We start from the raw sequence: 16,662 nt of genomic DNA, 5'->3' as shown, positions 1-16,662 counted from the left end.
GACTGCTACCATTGCATACATTTAGTCCTTATTTTAAAATAGTTTGTGTATTGAAACACTGGTGTGTAAATGGGCCTACAGGAGGAATCAGGGCCCAGAACTGAATAGGAAGACAAAATGCTAAACTGCACTTTGGAAATGGCAGAGCTTATAAGGTCCCAAGCTGCTTACTAGCATAGAGAAGCATCTTTTCAATACAAATATTCTTCTGATGGTGCTAGATGATTGAAAAACATGAGCTTCACAATCACCAAGGAGTGGAAGTTTCTGTAGCTCAAAGGGAGCTACATAGTGGGTAAAAGTAGTCTAGAGCACAGTTCCGATGATTGTGTAAAGGATATAACAATAATAATTAATAATAATAGTAAGAGTGCTTTAAAATAAATAGTGCTTTAAGGTTTGTAAACTGCTTTAGATACGTTATCTTATTTGATCTTTCCAACAATTTTCCAACAATTCAGGAAAGGTAGATAGAGCACTGGGCTGGGAATCATCTTCCTGAGTTCAAATCTGACCTCAGACACTATCTGTGTGACCCGGAGGAATTTTTTTTAGGGTTAGGGTTAAGATTAGAGTTAGGGTAAAGGTTAGAAGGGTTAGAGTTAGGGTTAGAGTTAGGGTTAGGGTTAGGGTTAGGGTTAGGCTTGAATTCTACAGGATCTCAAAGGAAGCTCTGCTTGATCACTCCTGCCTGTGGTAATTTCTACTTCCTCTGACTTTCAAAGTTCTGACACTTACTGGTCTTATTTCACCTGGGGGTGAGGGACAGTATTGGAGGCAGTATAGGGACAGAGCCATGGGATGCCCCGAGTCACTTAATCTGGTTTGCCTCAGTTTCTTCATCTGTAAAATGAACTAGAGAAGAAAATGGCAAACCACTCATCCAAGAAAACCCCAAGTGGGTCCTGAAGAATTGGGTGTGACTGAAAATGACTGAAATTATTATCCCCAGGAAACTGAGTCAAAGAGAAGTTAAGTGACTTTCCCAGGGTCACATACTAAGTCTCAGAGGTGGTACTTGAACTCAGGTCCTCTTGACTCAAAGCACAACACTATGCATTGCACTACCTAGCTCCCCCATTAAGGAAATGAAGAGCTGGAAAGGGAAGTCAGCTAACAAAAGCATGGCATAGAACACACGGACGGTAGAGTTCTCTGGACCCACAATGTCATTAACCCTATAGCAGTGCCTCCAGTACATTGGGTAGAGATCCTCTGTGGAGCATCAATGAAAGAACATGGACAAAAATCAAACAAGATAAGGGTTGGTGATCTATACTGAGCGAGGGAGTGTTCTCCTTGATGAGATCATAGATCTATTGGAAAGCTCATAGGATCATGGATTTAGAACAGGAAGGTTGTAAGCTCCTTGATTGCAGGAACTATTTACTGTTTGGCTATCTAGTCTTATTGTGTCATTTTACAGATAAGGAAATTGAGATAACAGAGAAGTTGTGACTTGCTCTAGTTCATCCAGGTAGCATGTGGCAAGGATGGGTTTTGAACCAAGGACCCAGTCTGATTACAAACTGAATTGGTTTATTTTCTTTTCATAAATAGCACTTAGATAGAAGAAGGAATCTAATATTAGTAAATGGAGGTTTACCTCTTGGTGTTTGTTTTTGAATTGATTGGAGATACTACTTCTTGTAATGCCCTTTGATGGAAACCCACAGTGTACTTCTGGTTGCTTTTGTGTGAAAACCTTAGAATCTGGAAACCAGTAGCTCATTTTTCAAAAATCAACCACATGAAACAGTTCATTTGGTAGATTTGAAGATAAAAAGGTGAAAAGTGGGCACCAAAATAGCCAAGTCTTTCCCATGTTGAGCTCCTTCCCAAGTCCTATTTGTTTCATGTGGTCTTTGAGACCTAACATCAGAGAGAATATCGTTTCTCTTAGGGAATCATTCAGCCATTATCCAGCCAAACGTGAAATGCCCTTTAATAATAAATGGTGCAGAAGCTGTTGCACCCAGAACCTAGCAGGCCATCTGTCTGCTTCCTGCATATTTAGCTTCTTAACTGCTGAGCCAAAGTACTTTCTTCATTTTGGCTCTTTACATCTAGGGTTTGCTTCTCATCAGTGAAATAGCAGCTGTTATAGTCACCTAACACCTGAAACTTCCTCACTGATCTCAGCTTCTTCCCCACCCTCACTGCAATAAATTCTGCACGTGGATTGTCTTGTCCTTTTTCCTAAAACAGTGCTTTTATACATTCACCCTCCCTACTCCAGCACTTTCCAAGGTTCCACACTGGCTACAGGATGAAGCCTGATCTTCTGATCTTTCATTCGAATCCTTCCTCCCACCAATCTATCCTGAATAAATCCTCCATACTAATCACATACCTTTTGCTCACAATATCTTCCCTTTCCCAGAATCCTTCCCGTCCACTTATCTGACTCTCATCCATTTTTAGGTCCATCTCAGTAAGTCAGTTCAACTCAACAAACATTTATTAGGCACCTGTTATGTCCTAGGTACTATATATATCAAGACCACCCAAAAAAGAGAAGAACTAGTTCCCAAAATAAAGGAGCTTGAATTCTACAGGATCTCAGAGGAAGCCCTGCTTGATCACTCCTGCCTGTGGTAATTTCTACCTCCTCTGACTTTCAAAGTTCTGACACTTACTGGTCTTATTTCACCTGGGGGTGAGGGACAGGATTGGAGGCAGTGTAGGGACAGAGCCATGGGAAGAAACCAAGACTTTTATAGGGCTTTTGTGAATGTTGGGCCTCCAGGTGAAAAGTTGAGGAGTGAAATCAAAGATGTAAGAAGTGGGTCATTAAACAAAGTTTAGAGTTGAAAAGACTCAGACCGGGCTGGTGCCTATCCCTAAGGTGGATAACAGTAGGTAATAGTAGTAATAGGTCGTAAACTGGGTCTGCTGTTTGAAGGCGGTTTATAAAGACAAGATCCATCTGGGAAACCAGGAGGACAAATCAATGGAAGATCAAAGTGGGAATTTCTAGGGTAAGAAAGATAAGAGGTCATTTTCTTTGACCAGAGGATGGGTAGCCTTCTTCATCTAGGGAATGAGGGGTTCCCCATTGTGCCAAATACTTGTTAACTATGTTGTCTCATTAATCGCCTACATTATGGGCTTATTCCATTCAATTTCATGATTATCACATAAGACTTTTGGCCTTATAATTAGTTGTTTAATTATTTTCTGATTTCCTAGGCTAGCTTTCAAGCATTTTGAAGGGAGAGACTGTATTTTACTTATCTCTTTTCTTGGCATATAGTAGAGTTTCACACAGGTTTGTAGAGTGAATTTTGAAAATATTTAGTTAGTTAACTTTTCATATACCTTATCTCCTAAACTGGATTGTGAACACCTTGAAGACTTTATAAGTCATCATATATCCTCATAGCACCTACTGATACCTTAAACATTTTAGGTGCTAAGTAAGTAATTTTTGATTGAATCATATTTGATTGTCTGTGATATGAACAGAAGCAGGTTGTAAGGATGAAAAGAGCTTGAACAGGGCAGCACAACTATAAAGTTATGGGGAAAATATATTAGTCCTTTAAAATACATTTCCATTTCCATGAGCTGGAATAAGAGTACTAAGAAATCTGTGGTTTGGATGGGTACATTTTTTATACTGATTGTCCTTATAGTTCTCAAGGGAAATGTACCTAAAATTTTTTTAAGGTTTTATTTATACCTTTTGATTTTAATAATTATTTTTCCTTGTATAGCCTTCCCTACCCAGTGAACTCTACTTTGTAATAACAAAAAAGGTTAAGTAAAATAAATTAACCTAACCATTATATCTGATAGCATCTACAATATTCTGGATCCTTCAGTTACTTTACAGAGAAGAGGGTTGTATATTCTCATCATCTATTCTCTTGGACCAAGAATTATCATTATAATTAATCAGAGTTGAGCTGATTTTCAGTTTTCATTTACATTACTGTAATGATTGCTTGTATTGTTCTGAGTCTGATTACTCTTCACCAGTTCATGCCATTCTTTCTCTGCTTCTCTGCATTCCTCATATTTGTCATTTCTTATGGTACCTTATCACATTTGTATGCTATGCTTTGTTCAGCCATTCCCTAATTGATGGCCACTCACTTTTTTTCTGATTTTATTTATTTATTTATTTTTTGTAACAAAAAAAAATCTCTCTGGATATTAATAATGGCTAATATTTCTATAGTGCTTGCTATATGCCAGGCACTGTGCTAAATACTCTACAAATATTATCTTATTAGATCTTCACAATAACCCTGTGAAGTGAGTGCCATTATTATCCCTATTTTACAACTAAGGAAACTGAGGCAAATAAAGATGAGCTGATTTGCCCAGGGTCACATAGATCTTCCTGACTTGCCAAGGCCCAATGCTTTATCCAGTGCACCACCTGGATACCCTAATATATATGGGACCTGTCATTTTCTCTTTGACTTCCTTGGGTCATTTGCCCAGTAGTGAGATTAAAAGGTGTCATATAAATCCAAATTATTTTTCAGAACTTTGGGATCAACCCACAGTACCCCAAAATACCTTTCTTCTCATTATTCCCTCCAACATTAACTACTTTGGTCTTCGGTCATCTTTGCCAACTTGATAAGTGTGAGGTTGTTATGTCAGAGTTATATTAATTTTTCTTTCTCTTATTAATGATTTTTTCAGTTCATATCCTTTCTGTGCTAAAGATGTAAAATAACTTTGATATGTTCCCACATAACCAATTTAGGGGTGTAGATTTTGAGAACCTTAGGGAAACACTTCTGGAAATGTAAAAATGTGTTTTCCAAAATTATTCAAAGGAAAATTATAGAAAAGAATAAGGCAACTTCTTCACCCCCACCTCCTCATTTTGTAGACATGAAGGCCCAGTAATACCTCTCTCTGACATTTTTATTTTGATGCATGAGAGTCCAGAATGTTCATGAGATCCACTAAATGCCACCCACAGAGTTTAATTGGTTTTTAAAATTGCAATTATTCTTAATGACATTAAATGCAAAGAAATGAACAGCTGCACAAGAATTTTTAATACAGTTTTTGAAGTCACCCCCACTTCTGTTATTACTATAAATTTTCATGAGATAGCAATTTTATAGTATCCATTATTTTGCCTTCTGTACTGGAGATCTTAAACACTAACTTGGTAAATTCTTAAGTTAAAGAAGTCTTTGGGCTCTCCCATCATTGGACCAAGACTGAAAGTGTCCCAGATCTGTCTCTTAGATTAGAACCATATGACCTAGGGCAAATTACTTTCTGAGCCTCAGTTTCCTCATTTGTATGATGTACAAATAGTATGAATTATCACTCATGTGACATACTTACTGGGTGGCATTGTTATGCGGATCACAGGAAATGATAGATATGAAATGTTTTGGAGCCCTGAAGCTCAATGTATAACTAAGTAAGACTCATATTTATTTAGCACTTTGAAGTTCAAGAACACTTCCCTCACAATAATTCTGTGAGATAGATGATGTCAATATTATTATCGCCATTTTACAGATGAGGAAACGGAAGGTATGAGAGGTCAAATGATTTTCCCAGCATCATCCAACAGAGAATTTCTTAGCATTTGAATTCCTGGCTTCACATCTAGAGTTCTGTTTACTGTTCCATGTTTCTTCTTACAATGTAAAAGTAATTTGTTAGTGTTATTGATTGGTCAAAAAACATGCAAAGTTAAGTAACTTTTTAAATGTAGTTCTTAAATGCTTTCTTGAATAGCTATTATAATTCATGGTGCCATCAGCAATGCATTAATGTGCTTACTTTCCTGTAGTGCCTCCATTTTGTCAATTTCTTTTTTCTTTTCTTTTTGGTCAACTTTGCCAATTTGAAAGGTATGAAGTAAAACCTCAGAGTTGCTTAAATTTTAATAATTTGGAACATTTTTTCCCCTATAGTTATTGAGAGCTTAGATTTCTTCCTTTGAAATTGACTATTTGTATCCTTTGATCATTTATCATTTTGAGAATGGTTCTTATTCTTATACATTTGAATCTGGTCCCTATATATTTTAGAAATACTCCAAAGAGGTCAAAGAAGGAGGAAAAGGAGATATATGTATATATGTGCACACATGTATATGTATACATAGATGCGTCTATGCATAGACACATGTATGTATACATATGCACTTATGTGTTTATATATATGTCTATACATTTCTATAGCTCTATATCATTATAGAATATTTTGTTTAGTCATTTTCAGTTGTGTCTGACTCTTCATGACTCAATTTGGGATTTTTTTTTTGACAGAACTACTGGAGTAGTTTGCCATGTTCTTCTCTAGTTCAGAAACTGAGGCAAATAGAGGCAAGTGACTTGCCCCAGGATCACACAGCTTGAGGCCAGATTTGAACTAAGGAAGATGAGTCTTCCTGACTCCAGGCCTGGTACTCTATCCACTACACCATGTAGGTACTCACACACACACACATATACACACACATATGTATGTATGTATAAAATATGGCAGCTCTTTTTTTGTAGTGACAAAGAACTGGAAACAGAAGGGATCTCCATCAGTTGAGGAACGGTTGAACAACTTATGGTATATGAATATAATGGAATACTATTGTGTCATAAGAAATGATGAAAGGGACAGTTTCAGAGAAAGCTGGTGTGCTGAAATTTTATCTTGTTATGGTTCCCACGACCACTGCCACTAGTTAGTGTGGTAAATAAGTATGTAAGCAGCCAGTGTAAGGTAACAATAAATAAGAAATAGGAACTAAAAGTATAAAGAGGAACATAAAAGCCACTTGTCAAAACTGCCTCCTAAATTAATTAAGGCTACATATAGAGACTATGTATTAAGTTAAGAGAAGCCAGCTAGAGAGGGGGCAGAGCCAAGATGGCAGAGTGAAAGCAGTGACTTGCTTGAGCTCTCCCCCAAACCCCTCCAAATACCTATAAAAATGGCTCTAAACAAATCCTAAAGCAGCAGAACCCACAAAAAGACAGAAGGAAACAAATTTCCAGCCAAAGACAGCCTGGATGGTTGATTGGAAAGGTAGGGAGAGAAGCACAGTTTGGCATGGGTGCACAGGCTGCAGTGAACCTGGTGCAGGCCTCAGAGGACTGAATCACAGGCAGCTGTGGTAGTTTCCAGACTTCTCAACCCATGAACGCCAAAGACAACTTAGAAGGTCAGTGGGAAAAGTCTGTTTCTACAATGCTGAAAGAGAAGCACGACCCTGGGGCAACGATTGCTTCCTGAGCTTCCGGCCCACAGACTGAGGGGGAATCGAGTGGCTGATCAGAGGGGGATTGCAGGGATCTCTCTGCTGGTGCAGGATTCTCTTGTTTTTCCGTGCTTGAATCTGGGTCACGGTTCTAGGTGGCGGTCCTAGGACGAGGAGGAGCACTGGTGTGGTGGAGCTTGTAGTGGCGGTGAAGAGGAAACCCTCCTCACAGTTCCAAGACAGAAGAGAGTGCTCATAGACCAGAGCACAGGCCAGAAAGGAGTAAACACCTCACCCTTGATCATAGCAACTTGGAAGAACTGAAAATTTACAGGTCTCTAGAAGTACCTCTGAAAACAGCTGCACAAAACCCATGAAGCTTGGGACAGTATATTCTCCACACTGGAAACAGACTCCTACCTTAACAAAGAGTTTATAACTCAAGTAATTGGCTGAGATCATGAGCAAGCAGCGCAAAAAGAATCAGACTATATTATCTTACTTTGGTGACAAAGAAGATCAAAACATACAACCAGAAGAAGACAATGAATTCAAAGCTCCTACATCCAAAGCCTCCAAGAAAAATATGAATTGGTCCCAGGCCATGGAAGAGCTCAAAAAGGATTTTGAGAAGCAAGTAAGAGAAGTAGAGGAAAAACTGAGAATGATGCTAAAGGAGACCCAAAAAATACTGAAGAAAATAACACTTTAAAATATAGCCTAACCCAAAGGGCAAAAGAGGTCCAAAAAGCCAGTGAGGAGAAGAATGCCCTAAAAAGCAAAATTGGCCAAATGGAAAAGGAAATCCAAAAGCTTACTGAAGAAAACACTTCCTTAAAAATTAGAATGGAGAAATTGGAAGCTGGTGACAATTTGAGAAATCACGGCACTGTAACATTAATCCAAAGGAATGAAAAAATAGAAGAGAATGTGAAATATCTCATTGGAAAAACAACTGACCTGGAAAATAGATCCAGGAGAGAGAACTTAAAAATTACTGGACTATCTGAAAGTCATGATTAAAAAAAAAGAGCCTAGACATCATCTTTCAAGAAATTATCAAGGAAAACTGCCCTGATATTTTAGAACGAGAGGGCAAAATAGAAATTGAAAGAATCCACCAGTCTCCTCCTGAAAGAGATCCCCAAAGGAAAACTCCTGGGAATGTTGTAGCCAAATTCCAGAATTTCTTGGTCAAGGAGAAAATATTGCAAGCAGCCAGAAGGAAACAATTCAAGTATTGTGGAAACACAATCAGGATAACACAAGATTTAGCAGCTTCTACATTGAGGGTCCAGAGGGCATAGAGTATGATATTTCAGAGGGCAAAGGAGATAGGACTACAACCTAGAATCATCTACCCAGCAAAACTGCGTATAATCCTTTAGGGTAAAAAATGGCCTTTCAGTGAAACAGGGGATTTTCAAACATTGCTGTGGAAAAGACCGGAGCTGAATAAAAAATTTGACCTTCAAATACAAGACTCAAGTGAAACATGGAAGAAGTAAACAGGAAAGAGAAATCATAAGAGACTTATTAAGGTTGAACTGTTTACATTCCTGCAGGGAAAGATGATATTTGTAACTCAAAAGTCCTTTGTCAGTATTAGGGTAGTGGGAGGGGAAAAATTATATGTATTATAGATAGATAGATAGAGGGCACAGGGTGAGTTGAAGATGAAGGGGTGATATCTGGAAAATAAAATTAAAGGGTGAGAGAGGATTATACTGGGAGAAGGAGAAAGAGAGAAGTAGAATGAGGTAAAATATCTCACATGAAACAGACAAGAAAAAGCTTTTACAGTGGAGGGTAAATGGGGGAAGGTGAGAGGGAATGAGTGAATCTTACTCTCATAGGATTTGGCTTAAGGAAGGAATAACATACACAATGGGGTATGGAAATCTATCTTACCCTACAAGAAAATAAAGGAGGAAGGGGACAAGAGAGCAGGGGGTTGATAGAGGGGTGGGCAGATTGGGGGAGGGGATAATCAAAAGCAAACACTTCTGAGGAGGGACAGGGTCAAAAGAGAAAATAGAATAAATGGGGGGTAGGATAGATTGAAGGAAAACATACTTAGTTTTTCACTACAGGACTACTATGAAAGTGTTTTGCATGTCTACACATCTATAACCTGTACTGAGATGCTTGCCTTTTCAATGAGGGTAAGTGGGGAGGGAGGAAGGGAGAAAATTTGTAACCCAAAGTTTTAAAAACACATGTTAAAAATAAAAAATAAAATAAAATAAATAAATAAAAAAGAGAGAGAAGCCAGGTAGATCCCAGTAAAGGTCTTCTGTCTGCAAGCTACAGAGAAGCACCAGACATGTACGCTAAAATTAGGGAAATATTATGTTAATGAGGCAACCCTAAGGTAGCATTGATAACTTTGAGATGATATTGATATGCTAATGAATGAATCTTAAGGTGGTACAAATAAGACTCAGGCCATTTCCCTCCCCACTAGAACTGTATAAAAATGGGACCTCCAAACCCTGCCCCTTGAGCACTTTTCCAACTGCTACAGGTCCATGCTGCCTGAATGCTCCCAACTCCAATCCACAGTTATATAAGTGATTCTGAGTTCCTCTCCCTCCTCCTCTCTTTCTCTGCTGTCCTTCTCCAACCCTCAGAGCCCTGCCATCCCCACACAGTCTGCCTCTGAACTCTCTGTACCTTATTAAAGTGTGATTGATGAATTATTACCCACTTGCTTACAGTTTGATCTTTTCTTGTGCATGTCCAAAGATCTGGGTTTGTTCACCCTGACCCAACTGGATTCCATTATGACCTTTTCTTTTAAGGCATAAATTGGATATCCAGGCTTGGTAAGCATGGTGCTGGGTAGAAAGCAAGGGCTGATAAAGGAACTGGCCCTACTCTGAATAGAGACCTCCTCTAAGGTTAGGGTTAAAAGAACACCTGAGGAGATTTGGATAAGCTAGTGCTGAGCGGAAAAAAAAGTCTAATTTCTCTTCCATTTGACAAACATTTGAAGGCAGTGTCTCCTAAATTTACCTCCCTAGGCTAAACATCTCCTTCTAAGCAACCCTTATATGGTATGATTTTTAAAATTTCCTCACTAGTTTACCCTCCTGTACATAATCATTGACTCTATAGAAGGAAGTTAGATTAGAGTTCATCTAGTTTCACTTTCTCATTTTACATGAAGAAAATGAGGCCCAGAGAGGTTAAACAAGTTGTCCAAGTTTACACAGATAAGAGCTATCAAGGCCGAAACTCAAACCCAGGCCTTATGTTGAAGTCTTACCCTACAGAGTACAGCAAGACTATGTCCCCAGAACTCAGAACTTCTCATTAAGCAACTACACAGAAAGCTATAGAATCCGAATAACTGCCCAGAATATGCCCTTTTGGATACTAGGGCCCTCTACTAAAAACCTGAGTCTCTTCTATCTCCTGGTCACTAATAAAATTAATTAGCAGACATTTGTTGAGTTCCTGCTATATTTGAGATACTATACAAGGCCGGTTCTTGCCTTGAAGAAACTTACAATTTTTTCAAAGTTCAATATAAATCAACTATATTCAGCAGTAGTGATAGATAGATAGGTGAGAAAACTGAGACATAGAGTTTAAATAATTTGCCCATAGTCACACAACCATTAAGTGTCTGAGACAGGATTTGAACTCAGGTCTTTCTGACTCCAAGTCTCACACTCTATCCACTGTACTACTTAGCTGCCTCTAGGAAATAGAAGAACCAGGATTTGCATTCTGGTCTTTTGGATACCAAATCCAATGCCCTTTTCTTTAAGAGAGAGACCTCTATCTATAGATGTATATATATCTGTGATATCTGATACCCTTATGCATGTTATAATATGCTATTAATGCATTATTTTATTTAATATTTAATATATAGATATATTTTATACAAAGATGTTTTCTGCCTTACAGGCATTTATAGTCTTGTACTATAATTCAACCCTGTTAGGCACTACTGACATAGACAGACACAGACAAATGCTTAACATGTGGTGCTGGTGGGATATTCAAATGTAGATCTCTAGAAAGCAGTTGAACTATGAGATTAAAATTCTTCATGAGAGTTGGGAGTAATAATAGGTGTTTGAGAATCATCTGCATATTGGTCATTGAATTCATGAAAATGGACAAGCTTGTCATTGAAAAGAATATTAGAGAAGAGAGGAGGGCCAAGTCCAGAACTCTGGAAGATACCCATATTTAAGTGTCAGGGAAAGCTGAGAAATCCCAAAAGGAGTAGTCAGAGAGAAGGGAAGTGAACTGTGAGAGTGAAAAGTCTGAGAAGCCGAGGGAGCAGAGAGGGAATCAAGAAGGAAAAGGGAGTTCCAGTTATCAGACGCAGCCTGGGAGTCTAGGGAGATGAAGACTTAAGAAAGACTATTAGATTTAGTGGAGGGGGGGAAGAGAGAAAGTCTTTAATGACTTTGGAGAGAGTTGCTTTAGAAAAGGAGTTAGTACCTAAGCAAGGGTTTGAGCAAGTACCTGCTGAAAAGGAAGAAATAGCAAGTACAGACTCCTGTTATTTGACTCACAGTCTCAGATTTGGAAGAAGCCTCAGAGGCCACCTAGTTTAACGCATACCTGAATAAGAACCTGCTCGACAACATATCCCAAAACTGGTTATCCAGCTTTCTCTTGAAGGCCTCCAATGAGGGGGAAGCACTACCTCCCAATGTCGTCATTTCCAATTTTGGATAGTACTATCTGTTAGGAAAGTTTTGCTTCCATTGAGCTGATTGATTTCTGCCTCCCTGCAAGTTCCATCCATCACTCCTGGTTCTGACCTCCGGAACCAAGGAGAACAAATCTCTACCCACGTATGTGGGACAGATATTTGAAGACAGCTCTCATTCCCCTCAAAGTCTGCTTTTTTCAAGCTCAACAATCTCCTTTCCATCAATGGTTCATTGTAGGGCATGAAATGGTTGCCTTCCTTTGGACAGTCTCTATCATATCAATGCCCTTCTTAAAATCCAGATCTGAACACAACACTTATAAAATGATCTGACCAGGGCAGACCAAAAAGTGTGTTCGTGAGTGAGAAGAAGAGAGAGAAGAAGTGTGTGTGTGTGTGTGTGTGAGAGAGAGAGACACACACACACACACACACACACACACACACACACACACACACACATGCAGAGACAGAATCTATATTCTTCCTAAGGCACAAATCCAAGGTGTTAGAGAAATTCCTAAGATTCATCAAACTAGGTGACTACTAGTTTTTCTTATGATTCACGTGGACACAAACTACACTACTAGAAGGAATACAGAAAGTATTGCTAGATAAAGTCTTGGGCGAGAAACTAGAGCACTGAGACATAGGTGGTGCTTTCATTGCTGCTGACAATTAAAGGTAAAGGGTTGACTTGGAAAGTCAAGGACTGATTAAGAAGACAATGCCTAAGAACAAGATGTGGATTTTTGGATCATAGCTTAACACATAGGAATGACAGGTTCCTGGCTATCTATGTAGTACCTCTAACAAAAGCTGATCAGAATGGAGCCTGCTTTTTGTTGTCATTCAGTCACTCAGTTGTGTCCAGCTCTGTGACCCCATGGACCATAGCATGCTAGGCCCTTCTCTCAAAGTCTATTCAAGTCCACGTTCATTGTTTCCATGAAACTCTCTATCCATCTCATCTTTTGCCATCCCCTTCTCCTTTTGCATTCATTCTTTCCTTACATCAGGTTTTCCAGTGAGTCATGACTTCTCATTATGTGGTTAAAGCTTCATCTTCAGTACTTGACCTTCCAGTGAATAGCCTGAATTAATTTATTTAAATATTGACCGATTTGATCTCCTTGCTGCCCAAGGGATTCTCAAAAGTCTTCTCCAGCACCACAATTTGAAAGTATCAATTGTACAGGACTCAGCTTTCCTTAATAGTCCAACTCTCACGGCCATACACTGCTACTGGAAAAACCATAACTTTGAGTATTCGAACCTTTGCTGGCAAGGTGATGTCCTTGCTTTTTAGTAGGTTGTCCAGATTTGCCATAGCTTTCCTTCCAAGGAGCAAGTGTCTTTTAATTTCATGACTGCAGTCACCATTTGCAATGATCTCTGAGTGCAAGAATGTAAAATCTGACACTGCTTCCATTTCTTTTTTCCTCGATTTGCCAGGAAGTGATGGGACCAGTTGCCAAGATCTTAATTTTTTTTGGTAAGCTTCAAGCCAACGTTGATACTATCTGCTTTGACCCTCATCAAGAGGCTTCTTAAAATTCTTCATCACTTTCTGCCACCAGAGTGGTATTGTCTGCATACTTGAGATTGTTGGTATTTCTCCTGGTAACTGTAATTCCAGCTTTCGGTTCATCTATGTTGGCATTTTGCATGATGTACTCTGCATATAAGCCAGTTGTAGTTGTCCTCCACTTTTCCCAGTAGCACATTGGACACTTTTCATTTTCCAGTGTCATCCATCTCTTTTACCATTTTAGTACTGTCCACAGGGTTTTCTTGGCAAAGATATTGGAGTGGATTGCCATTTCCTTCTCAGGTGGATCACCTTTTATTAGCACTTTCCACTAAGACCTGTTCATCTTGGTTAACCCTGAACATCATAGCTTCATTGAGCTATGCAAGTCCCTCCACTGCAACAAGGTGTGTGATCCAGGAGGTGAATGTAGCCTAGAATCCTGCAAATTTAGTCAGAAGGTTTTTACACTGAAAGGAAAAGGGAAAGGAGAAAACTGATTATATAGAGCCAGCCAACAAGCTACATAGCATAGTGGGTAGCTCCAATAAAGGAAGAATGGCAGTTGAAGCCCGCAGAAGATTGCAGAAGACAAAAATCTAAGAAAGAAGCTAAGAGATATGGTGCCAGAAGTCTATATATAAATGTATGATGTTTGGATAGCAAGCAAGATAAACTAAAGATTCTAATGCAAACATTCAAATTTGATCTCACAGGTACTACTGAGACAGTGCAATGAGTCAAATGACTGGAATCTGGCTTTGGAAATAAAGATCTTTATTCAAAAGAATCAAGGTAAGTAACAGGGCTCAGAGGTGGTAGAAGTATAGCATTTTATACTATTATGTACTTGTATGGAGAAATTGAATAATAAGAAAGGAGGGGCATTTAAATAAAGATCACTGTAGGCAGAAAGATAAGGGTTTTTTTTTGTTTGTTTGTTTTTAGTCTATACTTTAGACCAACTGGACAGAAAGGAGATAGAAGAAGAATTTGGGAAACAGATCACAAACCTGGTTCAGAGGTATGATATAGTAATGATGGAAGCTTCTTGGGGGCTGGGATAGTTTCACTTTTGTCTTTGTATTTGCAGTGTATAACACAGTGCCAGGCACGTGGTAGGCTCTTAATAAATGTTGCTTTTTACAGATGAAGAAATTGAGGCCTGCAGATGTTAAATACGCATGCTCATGGTCACACTGGTAATAAGTATCAGAGGTAGAGATGATGGTCCCTCATGGCAACACAGAATATTCAAAACAATGGACCAATTAGAAACTATTAATGAGACATTCAGGCTTTGGGAATCTTACTTGAATCTTTGGAAAGGTAACAAGTAAGGCAAAGGAGTAAAAGTAATTTGGAGTAGTCAGAGATGGAGATTTGAAAGAACCTTAAGAAATTCGCTGAGTTTGGGTAGGGCTGTTTGGCACTTGCATATTTATGCATATGGACCGACCAAGTCAGGTTAGGTCTTGTTTAGCCAGGGAGTCTAATGTGCTAGAGATGGTTGGCTGTTTTTTACACTTTGCCTTGTCTTCAGGGTGTTACAATATAGTCACGGAGGCAAATATCAAGGACCCACTGTGTTTTGTTTCTCTTAACTGTAGTCCATAAGAGGAGTTTGAGTGAATATCTGTTTGACAAGCAGCTGCATGTGAAGAATGAATTAATTCTATTCTCCCTTAAGCATTCCTTTTAAGGGTTTTCAGGTATCCCAAATCTTTTTATAATACTAACTGGTGTCAAATCTTGTGGCGGAAGAGAGATGAGGAACTTTTCTTTTTTTGGCTTTGGACAAACTAGAAGAATTTAGAGAAGAATCGTAAAGATGATAAAGGGCCATAGGGCATGATTGAGAGATTTAAGCAGTGAAATATGCATTTTAGTTAGTTTCAGTTGTAGGAGGGGCAAAGGGCAAAACTTTTAGAAGATTATCAACAGTGTAGAGAAGGGAAGAGGAGCTGTTTCAAAATTATCCAGACGAGGAGGGCTAGGAATATGGGAAAGATATTTAATGATTTTTTTAATATTGCCTGATATATCTAAAGATATTCAGACATCTAGGTCTGTGGAGCAAAGATTGGAAGGAGTCAGTTGGAAGGGCTTGAAGGAAACTGTATTAACCTTCGTGCAAATCCTATGCAATCTAGCACTAAGTGATATATATTGACCTATATAATTATCAAGTATTCCTCGTGTGTGTGTGTGTGTGTGTGTGTGTATGTGTGTGTAGTGGAGGATTGTTTCACTTTCTTCTATGATATTTACCTAGTTCTGACAGTATACCTGCCCTCTTCCCCAGTAATACTATAACAGAATTTAGAGTCTTAGATCTGACAGGAACCTTAAAAGTAATCTAATCTAATCAAGGGCAGCTAGGTGATGCAGTGGATAGAACATCTGGCCTGGAGTCAGGAAATTCATCTTCTGAGTTCAAATCTGATCTCAGACACTTACTAGCTAAGTGACCCTAGGCAAGTCACTTAATCCTATTTGCCTCAGTTCCTCATCTGTAAAATGAGTTAGAGAAAGAAATGGCAAACCACTCTAGTATCTTTGCCAAGAAAACCCCCAAAGAGTAGGACAGGACTGAAAAAACAACAACTGAATAACAAAATTTTACCAATTCCCTCATTTTATGCTGCAGATGAGGTAACAGGTGACAGGTAACATGTTTTAGAAGATAGTGGGCTAGCCAGGAAGACCTAGGTTCAAGTCTTATTTCTGACACCTTGGTTGTGTGACCCTGATCTGATCATATCACCTTCTTAATGCTTCAAGTAACTCTTTTAAGACTATTAATTGCAGAGCAGGTGTTTTCCTGGATTGTTACAGAAAGCTTCTTCCCTAGGACTCCCTAAAACCAATGACACAGGTCTGGTCAGAAAAAAAAATGAAATCAAAGGTGTCCTTTAGTTTTCAAAGGAAAAGGAACCAAAGGGTCTTGCTTAGTTCTTTTGCTCCTTGAGAATAAGGCCTGATGAGTCAGTGTGTCTAACCTCCATGGGGGACTAAAGTGAGATTGTAAGAAGCAGATATTGCCCTTTGAGTGCTTATCATCTATTTGTGGTAATCCTATGGAGCAGTTAGACAAAATGGTACGTAATGAAGGCCTGAGTGCTTTGTTGTCTATTCAACAGGCTCTGGTTTGTCCATTTGGTTTTATTTTAGAAAACTAGAACTTTGAGAACCCAAAACTCTCCAACTTTGAGATTCAGAAACTCTCACGTGTAAACTCTGGGTATATGTGGG

General features: G+C 38.8%; 1 protein-coding gene across 11 annotated transcripts in view; it reads left to right on the top strand.

Annotated features, from left to right (window-relative positions):
• LYPD6B (LY6/PLAUR domain containing 6B) overlaps positions 1-16,662 on the top strand; it is a 223,117-nt gene that overhangs the window by 118,573 nt on the left and 87,882 nt on the right. For 8 of the 11 annotated variants that reach the window (XM_027835717.1, XM_027835713.1, XM_027835718.1 and 5 more), the window contains 2 exons: positions 14,124-14,202; positions 14,356-14,431. The gene's annotated coding sequence lies outside the window, so the exon portion shown is untranslated. Of the gene's footprint in view, positions 1-2,578; positions 2,598-13,352; positions 13,372-14,123; positions 14,203-14,355; positions 14,432-16,662 lie in introns of those variants that run through there. The other 3 variants (XM_027835721.1, XM_027835720.1, XM_027835723.1) reach the window with 3 other exon arrangements.

The sequence above is a fragment of the Vombatus ursinus genome, unplaced genomic scaffold (genome assembly GCF_900497805.2).
Source record: "Vombatus ursinus unplaced genomic scaffold, bare-nosed wombat genome assembly UNPS02014816.1, whole genome shotgun sequence".
Classification (NCBI taxonomy): Eukaryota; Metazoa; Chordata; class Mammalia; order Diprotodontia; family Vombatidae; genus Vombatus; species Vombatus ursinus.
The sequence above is the reverse complement of the archived record's forward strand: the minus strand, read 5'-3'. Positions and strand labels throughout refer to the sequence as shown.